This window comes from Mustelus asterias, unplaced genomic scaffold (assembly GCF_964213995.1).
Source record: "Mustelus asterias unplaced genomic scaffold, sMusAst1.hap1.1 HAP1_SCAFFOLD_311, whole genome shotgun sequence".
In the NCBI taxonomy this organism is placed as follows: Eukaryota; Metazoa; Chordata; class Chondrichthyes; order Carcharhiniformes; family Triakidae; genus Mustelus; species Mustelus asterias.
In genome coordinates this window covers 487,630-499,574 of record NW_027590275.1, presented here as the reverse complement: position 1 = coordinate 499,574, position 11,945 = coordinate 487,630, and the positions used below count along the sequence as shown (strand labels likewise).

Here is an 11,945-nt window from a genome sequence, read left to right as displayed (position 1 = left end):
AGAATGATCCTCCCTTTCTCTCTTCCTCATTCTCCTGTACAGCTTGGAAGCAAATCTCGCAGGCTTGATAGTCGGGAGACACATTCTACTCTATCTGTCACAGAGCTGATCAGAACCTGTTCCCTGTTCCAGTGAAACATCTGCACAGAACACAACGCAAAGCTGGAAGCTGGAAATCTGAAACAAAAACAGAAAATGCTGGAAATGCTCAGCGGATGAGGCAGCATTTTCGATTAATGGAGATTTCTGGAAAACAAGCTCCTGAAGCACAGCACAGCTGCACAGTTTAAAGTTTCCCTTCATCCACAATGGAGGCTTCATTCTATGGTTTTGAACAATCCAAATTTGAGAATGTGCATTGTTATTCTCGTCGCCACAGCCTGAAAACCACTTCAGGCATTGATGTCGCCCTTGGATTTTAAATTTGTAAATCCATTCTCTACCTTTTTAAGCTACTATTGAAACTGTATCTGTCACCCACTCAGTTCTTTGTGAGTGAGAAGCAGAATTGAAGATATATTTGGATAATTTTCCTTTGACTGAATTTGTACAGAAGCATAAAGGCGGGAATCACACACAGCACTCCATGAAAATGACCCCCTAAAAGCTGACAGTGTTTAATCAAGGGATGGTTCTATTTATTCATTTATTATAAATGGAGAATAGAAAAGTTGGAACTGTATGCAATCTGGGCAATATAACTGAGCAAAGTGAAACACAATGGGGACTGGGCACGATAAGCCTCCCATGGGCAAAAGACAAAGTGGAGGTGCGACGTTGGCTGCCTTGTGAGACGGAGCAGGGAGACGTTGTCGGGTGCAGGTACATAGGAAAGTGGGAGTGCTAAGCGTTTAATGCTCACTTACAAGCAAAAGGTGTAATGCAGACTGCAGTCTGGATATTCAATCCTTACTATCCGAAACAGCAGTGATTCAAAAGGCTACTTGGTTCAAAATAAAATACCAACCGGCACTAATACATTCACTTATTTATCATAATTTATCATAATTTAAATGATTTAATTTAATTACAGAGGAAAGCAGGGTACGGCTAGATTTCAAAATGATATGGTCAACAGATGTAGTATTTCGAAATTCCACCGTCCCAGGTTCAATATAATGTGAACAATTTTTGTCTGTTGTGTCCCTCTCTGATGTCCAAACTTCAGTCGACCAGAGTGTACAATTTGACATAATAAAAATGCAACAAGCTCCCCGTCGGGGAATTGAACCCCGGTCTCCCGCGTGACAGGCGAGGATACTAACCACTATACTAACGAGGAAGCGATGTTTTGCGTACTGTACACTTGCCACTTACACTTTCAGAGCGACAACTGAGTTCGGACGAGATCAGTTCGTTTCCCCAATTCGGAGTCCCATTTTATGCAGCAAACAGCGGCTCTCACCAACCGACTTTTGGATTAGCAAGAAAGAGAATGAGATGGATGCATGAAAAAAACAAGAATCAAGCGGAGACAGAAAGGTGCGTTTGCCGTTCATTTCAAACTGCATGTTCTTATTAATTCTGGAGGAAAGACGGCCTGTGTTGAAATCTGAACAATCTGGACAATCTCAGCTCGTCTCTCTCCACAGATGATGTCAGACATGCTGAGATGTTCCAGCATTTTCATTTGTTGTTTCAGACTCCAGCAGCGGCAGTATTTTGCTTTTATCTTGTCTCGAAATGCGTTTTTTTTCTCCAAACTGCTGGAACTTCCAAAGTGCTTTACAGCTCAGATGCTTTTCTTTAATTCTATTGTCTTTTGTATAGCCCGAGGTGTAGGTGCGGATTGAGCAAAAACAGAAAATATCATCCCCAATCTCACAGGATCATGGAAAAATTATTTCTGTGGCTTTGACCATCTCATCAGTTGTTTGATATAGATACTCAGCTCAAAGCTGCCTCAGTTAACATCTTATTGGTGCATATTTCTGTGAGCCACCGGAAAATGAGCGAAGTTTCCAACCCGTTTCTGAACTCATGAAGTTGAAGTTAATTATTCTCTGTCTCCGATGATAATTTTAAGAAGCTCAATTAAAGCTCTACTGTCCATGGTTCGGCCACGGATTCGAAAACCAAACAGATTTCCAAGCAGTGTCTGCAACATAGAACCACGTAATCCCTGCAGCGCAAAAACACGCCTTTCGCCAGAGTCTGATGTGATCTGATCAGTTGTTTCATTTCACTTGATTTGATTTGATTTATTTTTGTCACATGTTTTCGCCTTCAGTGAAAATTATTGCTTCTTGCGCGCTCGACAGACAAAACATTCCGTTCACAGGGAAGGAAAGGAGAGAGTGCAGAACGTAGTGTTACAGTCATAGATAGAGTGGAGAGAAAGATCAAATTAATGCAAGATAAGTCCATTCAGAAGTCTGATAGCCGCAGGGAAGAAGCTGTTCTTGAGTCGGTTGGTACGTGACCTCTGGCTTTGGTATCTTTTTCCCGACGGAAGAAGGTGGAAGAGACTATGTCCGTGGTGCGTGGAGTCCTTAATTATGCTGGCTGTTTTGCCGAGGCAGCGGGGAGTGTAGACAGAGTCAATTGATGGGAGGCTGGTTTGCGTGATGGATTGGGCTACATTTATAACATTTTGTAGTTCCTTGCGGTATTAGGCAGAGCACGATCCATACCAAACTGTGACAGGCTCAGGAAGAATGCTTCTTTGGTGCATCTGTAAACGCTGGTGAGAATCATAGCTGACATACCAAATTTCTTTTGGGAATGAAATTCCTTTGTTTTGGGCATGGAAAGTAGCTTGCCTGGCTGGGAATCGAACACAGGCCACGGCGGTGAAAAGCGCCGAATCCTTATCACTGGACCGTCGGAAAGTGCGTGCGGCCTCACCAGGCTGCAGCATTGCCTTCCAATCGGACTTCCGCAGTCAAGGGCACTCAGCCTCCGATCTTCGGGTATCTTCATGGCACACGACAAAGCAGGATCGCCGAGCAGAAGCTGACAGGCAACTTCCACATGCATGATGAAAGCCTCAACCGGGATCCTGGGTTCAAGCCACAGGACACACAACCCTCACCATACTCTCTGAGTTTGCAAAATCCTTCTAACTCTCCTGATTTGAGAGAATTCACACCTCTTTAACCGGTGGTTATCCCTCTCTCCACCCTTGCTCTTTATATCTTTACCTGAAAAGACTCGCATTCTAACCATTGTCCACGCTCCAATCTGTAATTATCGTACTATTGTATTTGTGTCTATCGATGCCCTGTTTGTCAACCTCCTCAACTCATCTGATGAAAGAGCACATCTCCGAAAGCTTGTGATTCCAACTTTACCTTGTATTGTGAGAATTCTTATTGTGCCCACCTCAGTTCAACGCCGGCACCTCCACATCAGCACGAGTGCGAGCAGATCATCTGTTGAGGAAATAGGAAAATGGATCAGAAGTGTTGGTGTGATGTGTTCCATTATCCGTCCTCACTATTCAGAGCCCTAACCACGCAGTCCAGGTACATACCAACTATCAACGACATGTATGAAAGGGTAAGGTACATTCTTATCTGCCCTTCTCTGGTCCATTTTATCGAAATGATTTTTTAAATAATCTTTCACTAATTTAAAGCCCAGCATCAGGCCACACCTCAGCCTTGTGATTACAAGAAAAGAAAGATGCAAGCAGTCAAAACTTTACCAGGTCTTTCCTTTGTTCTCAATGACACTACTTTTTATGGGCTGTGGGTGTCACCTGCAGGACCAACATTTGTTGCCCTTCCCTAATTGGCCTTCAACTGAGAGTGGCTCACTCGGCCATTTCAGAGGGCAGGTAAGAGTCACCCACATTGCTCTGTGTCTGGAGACACATGTAGGCCAGACCAGGTAAGGCGGTCAGACTTCTTTATCTAAAGTGCACTGGTGAACCAGATGAGGTTTTACAACAATCGACGGTAGTTTCGAGGCGGCCATTACTGAAACCAGTTTTCAATTCCACTTTGATCAAATCAGTGAATTTAAATTTCACCAGCTGCCATGGTAGAATTCACTCCATATCCGCAAATATTAGTGCGGGCCCCTGGATTACCAGCGCAGTCTTTCATCCCTGTAAACAAAAACAGTTCGTTCAGGTCCTTATTAAACCTCTTCCTGAGGAGATTAGAATTCCCCCCACAGAGTTCTACTAAACCGATTGCTGCAAAGCCTGTTGCTCTATTCTGGAGCATCAATAATTTATTAGGATCACACAGGTAAGATTGATTTTTCGGAACTCAAAAAATTAATGATCTGAGAAAATTGAATGAACAGAACAAGGGAGTACTTTCTGAAAAGGCGCCCTGCAATGTTGGCAATAAATGCAGAACTTTCAGCTGACGAGGCATATCACGGTTTTCCGGAAATACCACCAGAAAATTTCTGCATAAAGCGACGGCGGCAGGACACAAACCGGCAATCTTCTGATATTATCGTCATCATGATCGCCGAAGTCAAACACCTTATCCATTAGCCCACGGCATTAGCACACGCATGAAAGCGGCGGATGCCAGCGCCATGTGAATAACTACTGTGGTGAGATTAATTGTCAGTTCTATTTTTGGATGCTCCGCTGGTTTCCGGATACCAGAAAATTGAAGGGAAATCTCCAGCTGCTGTAACCAACGAAAACTAAAGTCTACTTCTTACATTCTTGGGTGCCTGCCTTTGTGGAGTTTGAAACCAAAAGAGAAAATGCTGGAAAATCTCAGCTCGTCTGGCAGCGTCTGTAAGGAGAGAAGGAGCTGATGTTTCGAATCCAGGTGACCCTTTGTGTGGAGTTTGCATGTTCTCCCCGTGTCTGCCTGTGTTTCCTTCGGGTGCTCCGGTTTCCTCCCAGCTTCAACAATGCAGGTTAGATGGATAGGCCAGAATAAATTGACCCTTAGTGTCAGGGGGATTAGTTGGGTAATTACTTGTGGCTACAGGGTTGGAGAGGGATTCTCTGACGGAGAGTCGGTGCAGAATCACTGGGCAGAATGGCCTCATACAGCACTATAGGGATCCTATATCTGCTACACATCCTGTCTTAAACATTCACTACTGATCCCCAGAATCCCTCTGCTCGCAGCTAATGCAGCAACATCCCCTGTGTACCTTAGTTCAATATGTTATACCCTTTTACACGTCACTTACTGCACCACTCAATCTTCTTTGTTGCAAAGAGAGAAACTTCGAAATCTTCAACCAAACCTTGTATCTAAAATCCCTCATCGCTGGATCTAAAATGGTAAATCTCCTTTTCTCCCTCCCATGGACCCTCACACTCTTTCGAGAATGTGGTTCCCGGGTCTGGGTGCAATCCTAAAACAGCTGCAGTTGATCAGAGCTTTATAAAGATTGAGCATAATTTCCCTGTTTTTATACTCAGTATCTCGATTGTTGAAGCCAAGGATTCAGTGCACTTTCCGATCGAATCTCTCAAAATCTCCTCTTACGTTCAAAGATCTCTCTGAACCTAAGGTCCCTCTGATACTGAACACTGATTAGAACTGGACCATTCAGAATGCCACTGCGGCAAAGTGATTGGCACGGTGGTTAGTGCTGCTGCCTCACAGTACCAGAGTCCCAGGTTCCATTCCAGCCCCGGGTCACTGTCTGTGTGGAGTTTGCATTTTCTCCCGCGTTGCGTGGGTTTCCTCCGGGTGCACTGGTTTCCTCCCACAGCCCAAATATGTGTGGGTTAGGTTGATTGACCACGCGAAATGTCAGAGGGATTGAATGCAGCGTGTCAGGGGGATGATCCGGGTAAATGTGTGGGGTTGTGGGAATATGGCCTGGGTGGGATTGCAGTCAGTCCAGACTCAGTGGGCCAAATTTTCTCCTTCTGAACTACAGCGTATCTATGTTCTGTCGCCGCTCCCCATCCCTTCTGTCAGAATGCAGCACTGTTCCTGATTGTGGGATGAATAATGTGTCTCTGCTACAATATCAGTGAGAGCTAAGACTGCAGCTTCTGTTTCTCCAAACCAGAATTTACAAGGATTTTTGGCATTGATGCATTATCTGGCCGAGCAGACTTTGTCGCTGTCTATCCCTCCAACAGAAACTGATAGCCAAGTTCCGAACACATGAGGACGGCCTCAACCGGGATGTTATGTTCATGTCACACTATCTGTGACCCCCACAACTTGCCTGGACTTGCAAAATCTCACTAGCTGTCCTGTCTGGAGACAATGCACATCTCTTTAACCTGTGCTTAATGCCCTCTCCACTCGCATTGTCTGTACCTTTAAGACTTGATTAGTAGGGATATGGGAGTAGGGCCTGGGTGGGATTGTGGTCGGTGCCGACTCGATGGGCCAAATGGCCTCTTTCTGCACTGTCGGGTTTCTATCTATGAAGCTGTATTAGCATTGATTAGCTTGATTAGCATTCCAATCATTATTCTGTAAATTGAGTTTGTGTCTCTGTATGCCCTGTTTGTGAGCACATCTCCCACTCCACCTGACGAAGGAGCAGCACGCTCCGAAAGCTAGTGGCATTTGCTACCAAATAAACCTGTTGGACTTGAACCTGGTGTTGTAAAACGTCTTACTAAACTTCGGTCTACCAGTGTGTGATGCCATCTACTGGCCGCAACCCGGAACTGCAACAGCGAGGAAGATATTTACATGAACTGTCCCTGTTGCAGAGGCAGATCAAACAGGAATTAATGATTGGATGTCAGCATTAAATCCAATAAAGTATTCAATATTAATGTACTTTCCCATGTAGTCGGTATAATTTGGAACTTGTTATAGGCTGGAGCAGTTGACTCGATTAGTCCAGCTGTACTGAAGGGAAATCTGGGTAATGAGACGATGGAGAATGAAATTCAGAGATAAGCAGATGATGTTACGTTAAAGATTTGAGCAGAGGATCGTGTGGAATCATGTACTAAGTGCACCAAAAGGTCCAATTTCAATTCGATATCTTCCGGGTAGAATGAGTACAGATTTGCAAAGTGTCTCAGATGGATTTATAATGAATATCACACACTTATGTTGTACCAGAGACAGAATGCGTCCAGCACCTGTAGAATCTTAGAATAGATACAAAAGAGAGGGCGAGAGACCATTACACCCTTTGTCTGTGTGCTGTCCTGTACAAGAACAACTCATCTCGACCCTTTCCCAGTCATTGTATCAAAAACCTGCAAATCCTTTCTCTTCAGGTGCTAATTCCTTTCCCCTTTGACAATCCTGATTTGATGCTGTCTCTGCCACACGCTCAGGCAGTGCATTCCAGGTCCTAAACTCTCAGCATATTAAAAACGATCCTTCTCCAATCTGCCAATGGGAACAGTTTTTCTTCATCTACTCTCCTTGGACAGCACAATCAAACCCACGACTGCTACCGTCTAGAAGGTCAGTGGCAGCAGATGCATGGGAACACCAGCACCTAGAAATTGTCCTCCAAGGCACTCACCATTCTGGCTTGGAAAAATGTCACGACCTTCACTGTCGCAAAATCCTGGAACAACCTCCCGAAAACTATTAGGTTACGAGCGCTGTGGCAGTACCTACACCTCAGGGACTGCAGCAGTCATTCTCAAGGTCAACTATGGACGATACACTGGTGTTGGGTTAAATAAAAATACAGCAATGAATATTTCTCTCGCTACATTAATAGGCAGCAAAACTTCAGAGTGCTGTAGCAGAGTGGCACAGCGGAAGTGTGCTGGGCCCATAGCCCAGAGGTCGATGGATCAAAATCATTTTCTGCTAATTTCTGTTAATACTGATAATAAAATCTCTTGAAATCAACACCAATGCATTTGTGACTTTTACGTGGAATATATAGACAGATATTTACATTCGCTTCAATTTTTCGTTAAATGCTTCAATCTGCAGCGAATCTCTTGTCTATTCACACAAGCTAGGAATACTATGAAAATGCATCAGCATATATTAGTGATCGAGGTAATGTTGTACAGGGCAGAGTTCCTGAATTTGTGGATAATGTAAAACTTAGAAGTGTTGCGAACTCTGAGGAGAATCGTGCCAATCTTCAAAAAGGACATAGATAAGTTGTTCGAATGAATGGAAAAGACGCCGGCGGAATTTAAAGCAGAGAATTGTGAAGGGATTCATTCTGGTGGGAAGATTATAGAGATACAAAATAAAGGGTACAACTCTAAATGAGGTGCAGGAGCAGACGGAACTGGTTGTGCATGTGCATATGTCACTGAACAGGTCAGGACAGGTTAAGATACGTTTAATAAGGCATATTGAATTCTACCCTTTATTAACAGGGTCATAGACTACAAGAGCAAGGAGGTTGTGTTCAAATGGTGTAAGACACTAAAACATCCAGCTGGAGTGTTGTAGCCTGTTCTGGAAGCCACACTTTAGAAAGAATGCGATGGCATTGGAGAGTGCATTAAAGGTTCATGAGATTGTTTGCGAGACTGACAAACTTCACTCATGAAATGGATCAAAGACTTTGGAATTGTTCTCCTTGGAGAAGTGAAAATTGAAGGGGATTTAATAGAGGTATTAAATGTCACGAATCGTCTGGATAGAGTGGATAGGGACAAACTGTAACTAAACTTGGAATGATCAAGGATGAGAAAGCAGATGGAACACGATTAGCAAAGGATGGAATAGAAATACAAACAGAACCTTTCTCACACAGTGAATGCTTAATGTGTGGAATGCACTGCTGGAGAGTGTGATGAAGGTAAGTTCAAATGAAGCATTTTAAAAAGAATTCGGCTGTGACATGAAAAAGTCAAATGTGCAGGGTTACAGGGAGGAGGTGGAGATGTTAATTTTCTGTCAGAACATTAATAAATTCTCATTCGTCACTCATCACTGAATCGAGTATGAACTGTTCTCTTGTTGTTTCTAAATACGGTGAAGTACAGCAATGTTTAACTGACAAAAAAGTTGGTGGGGTAAGTCGAAACGGGAGGTAAAGAACCCAAGTTTGTGTTGAAAAGGAAGTGAAAACAAAAACAAGAATAAACATGAGGGTAAAAACCAAAACCTGCAAAGAAAAATGGACGCAAAATGGAGCTGTGTTTAATGTCTGAAATTGTTTGACTCGGTTCTGAGTCTGGAAGGCTGTAAAATGTTTCATTGAGAGATGAGTTTCTGTTCCTGGAAATTACATTAAGCTTCATCGGAACATTGCAGGAGGCTGAATGGAAAGAGCAGTAGAAAGCAAGGTAGAAAATTAAAATGACAGGAGACTGTGAAATCCGAGTGATGTTTATGAACTGAACAGAGATGTTTCACGAAGCAGTCCCTGCCTCTGCGACTGGATCCTGGACTTCCGAAATTACAGACCACAATAAGAAAGGATAGACAACAACACCTTCGCCACGATCATCCTCAGCACCGCTGCCCCACAAGGTTGTGTTCTCAGCCCCCTACTATACTCCTTATACACCTATGACTGTGTGGCCAAATTCCCCTCCAATTCTATTTTCAAGTTTGCTGACGACACCACCATAGTGGGTCGGATCTCAAACAATGATGAGAGAGAGATTCTGGTGAACTGGTGCGGCAACAACAATTTCTCCCTCAATGTCAACAAAATGAGAGATTGTCATCTACTTCAGGAAGCGTAAAGGAGAACATACCCCTGTCTGCATCAACGAGGACGAAGTAGAAAGGGTCGAGAGCTTCAAGTATTTAGGTGTCCAGATCACCAACAACCTGGCCTGGTTCCCCCCATGCCGACACTTTAGTTAAGAAAGCCCACCAATGCCTCTACTTTCTCAGAAGACTAAGGAAATTTGGCATGTCAGCTACGATTCTCACCAACTTTTACAGATGCACCAAAGAAAGCATTATTTCTGGTTGTATCTCAGCCTGGTATGGCTCCTGCTCTGCCCAAGACCGCAAGGAACTACAAAAGGTCATGAATGTAGCCCAACCCATCAAGCAAACCAGCCTCCCATCCATTGGCTCTGTCTACACTTCCCGCTGCCTCGGCAAAGCAACCAGCATAATTAAGGACCGCACGCACCCTGGACGCTTCCATCTTCTTCCATCGGGAAAAAGACACAAAAGTCTGAGGTCACGCATCAACCAACTCAAGAACAGCTTCTTCCCTGCTGCCATCAGACTTTTGAATGGACTTGCCTTGCAGTAAGTTGATCTTTCTCCACACCCCAGCTATGACTGTAACACTACATGCTGCACTCTCTCGTTTCCTTCTCTATGAACGGTATGTTGTGTCTCTATAGCGCATAAGAAACAATACTTTTCACTGTATGTTAATACTTCTGTCAATAATAAATCAAATAATATATAATAAATAAATACTCTGCCCAATATGACATATAAGCAAAATAACATGTTGGAAAAAAGAATTATAGAAATCAATCTTACATGTGGAATTTGAGTTTCGTGATCTGAACAGTGAGGAGAGAATATGGAACTTATCACACCAACAATTGTAATCCATTTTCCTGTTTCCTCACCAGATGATCTGCTCCCACTGAGGTTGACAGGGATTTCAAACTTTTCTGTCCCACTTCCTGTTTTTCATTCCTATCCCTTCCCCTCTAAAACTATGGATGTTTTCCCCTTGTCCTCACGGCGACACAGTGGTGCAATGATTAGCATTGCTGCCTGACAGCGCCAGGAACCTGGGTTCGATTGCTGACTTGGGTCTCTGTCTGTTTGAAGTTACTCCGTTCTCCCCATGGCTGCGTGAATTCCTTCTGGGTGCTCCAGTTTCCTCCAACAGTCCGAAAGATGTGCTGGTTAGGTGCATTGGCCATGCTAACTTCTCCCTCAGTGTACGCAACACGTGCTGGATTGAAGCGAATGGGGGACTTTCACCATAGCGTCATTGCAGTGTTCATGTCTGCCTACTTGTGACACTGATAAATAAACAAACTTCACTTTATCTTCTTCCCCAATATTCTTCTCATTTAATGCATCATCCTTTGTCATTTCTGCCAACTCCAGATTGTTGCCACCACTAGAATTCCACTCCCCTCTGCAGTCCTTTCAATTTTCTGAGTGGAGATTTTCCTCTTTACACCTTCACCCATTTCCTATCAGTTAAGGCAATTCCGCCCCCCCCCACGCCCCCCACCCCCAACGACACCCCCCCCCACCGCACGCCCCCCTCCCCTCCTCCTCCCCGCCCCCCCTCATCCGATCCAATCTGCTCATAGTAAAACGCCTTGAACATTACTTCCAGATGAAAGGCCAGTTTCGTCTCCCAAATTAATCGTATTTGCTGTTTATATCATGAACTGCTCTGGATTGTGGAGACCAAACAAAGATTGTGTAATAACCCTGTGGGATTCCTCCATTCAGTCCAAAATTGTGGCTCCACTTCTGATCAGAATTTTGGTCCACTATCTTTTTAATTCTTCACTTGTTTTCACTCTGATCTCTCTGTCCTTCGTCTTCTCTCGTGTTCCAATGAACCTCAGTGCACAATTCCTCAACGCATTACTTTGATATCTTCACTCGTTCTTTTTCTATTCTTGGTAGTTTTGCACCACCAGTTCCTGCATTTCATCTCTCTTGTACTCTACACAATCACAGACCTTCTATTTTGTCCCTTTTTTTCTGCCGTTATCAATCTGCCAATTTCTTTTGGTCGAGAGGTTCAAATTTTTAGGTGCGCAGATCAAGAACAACCTGTCCTGGTCCGTCCAGGCCAACGCTATAACAAAGCCCCCCAACACTTCTATATTCTCAGCAGGCTAAGGAAATTCTGCATGTCCACTACGACGCTCAGCAACTTTTACAGATGCACCATAGAAAACATTATTTCCTGTTGCATCACAGGCTCCTGCTCTGACCAAGATTGGAAGCAACTACAAAGGGTCATGAACGAAGCCCAGTCCATCACACACACCAGCCTTCCATCCATTGACTCTGTCTACACATCCCGCTGCCTCAGAAAAGCAGCCATCATAATCAAGGAACTCACAAACTCCTGACATACTGTCTTCGACATTCTGTTGGGAAAAAGATGCAAAAGCCTGTGATCACGTATCAACT

At 44.0% G+C, this 11,945-nt stretch overlaps 1 non-coding gene across 1 annotated transcript; it reads right to left on the bottom strand.

The window, feature by feature from the left end:
• Positions 1 to 1,210: 1,210 nt before the first annotated feature.
• trnad-guc (transfer RNA aspartic acid (anticodon GUC)) lies at positions 1,211 to 1,282 on the bottom strand. Its single transcript has one exon. It is a non-coding gene; the product is annotated as a tRNA-Asp (tRNA).
• Positions 1,283 to 11,945: the final 10,663 nt, after the last annotated feature.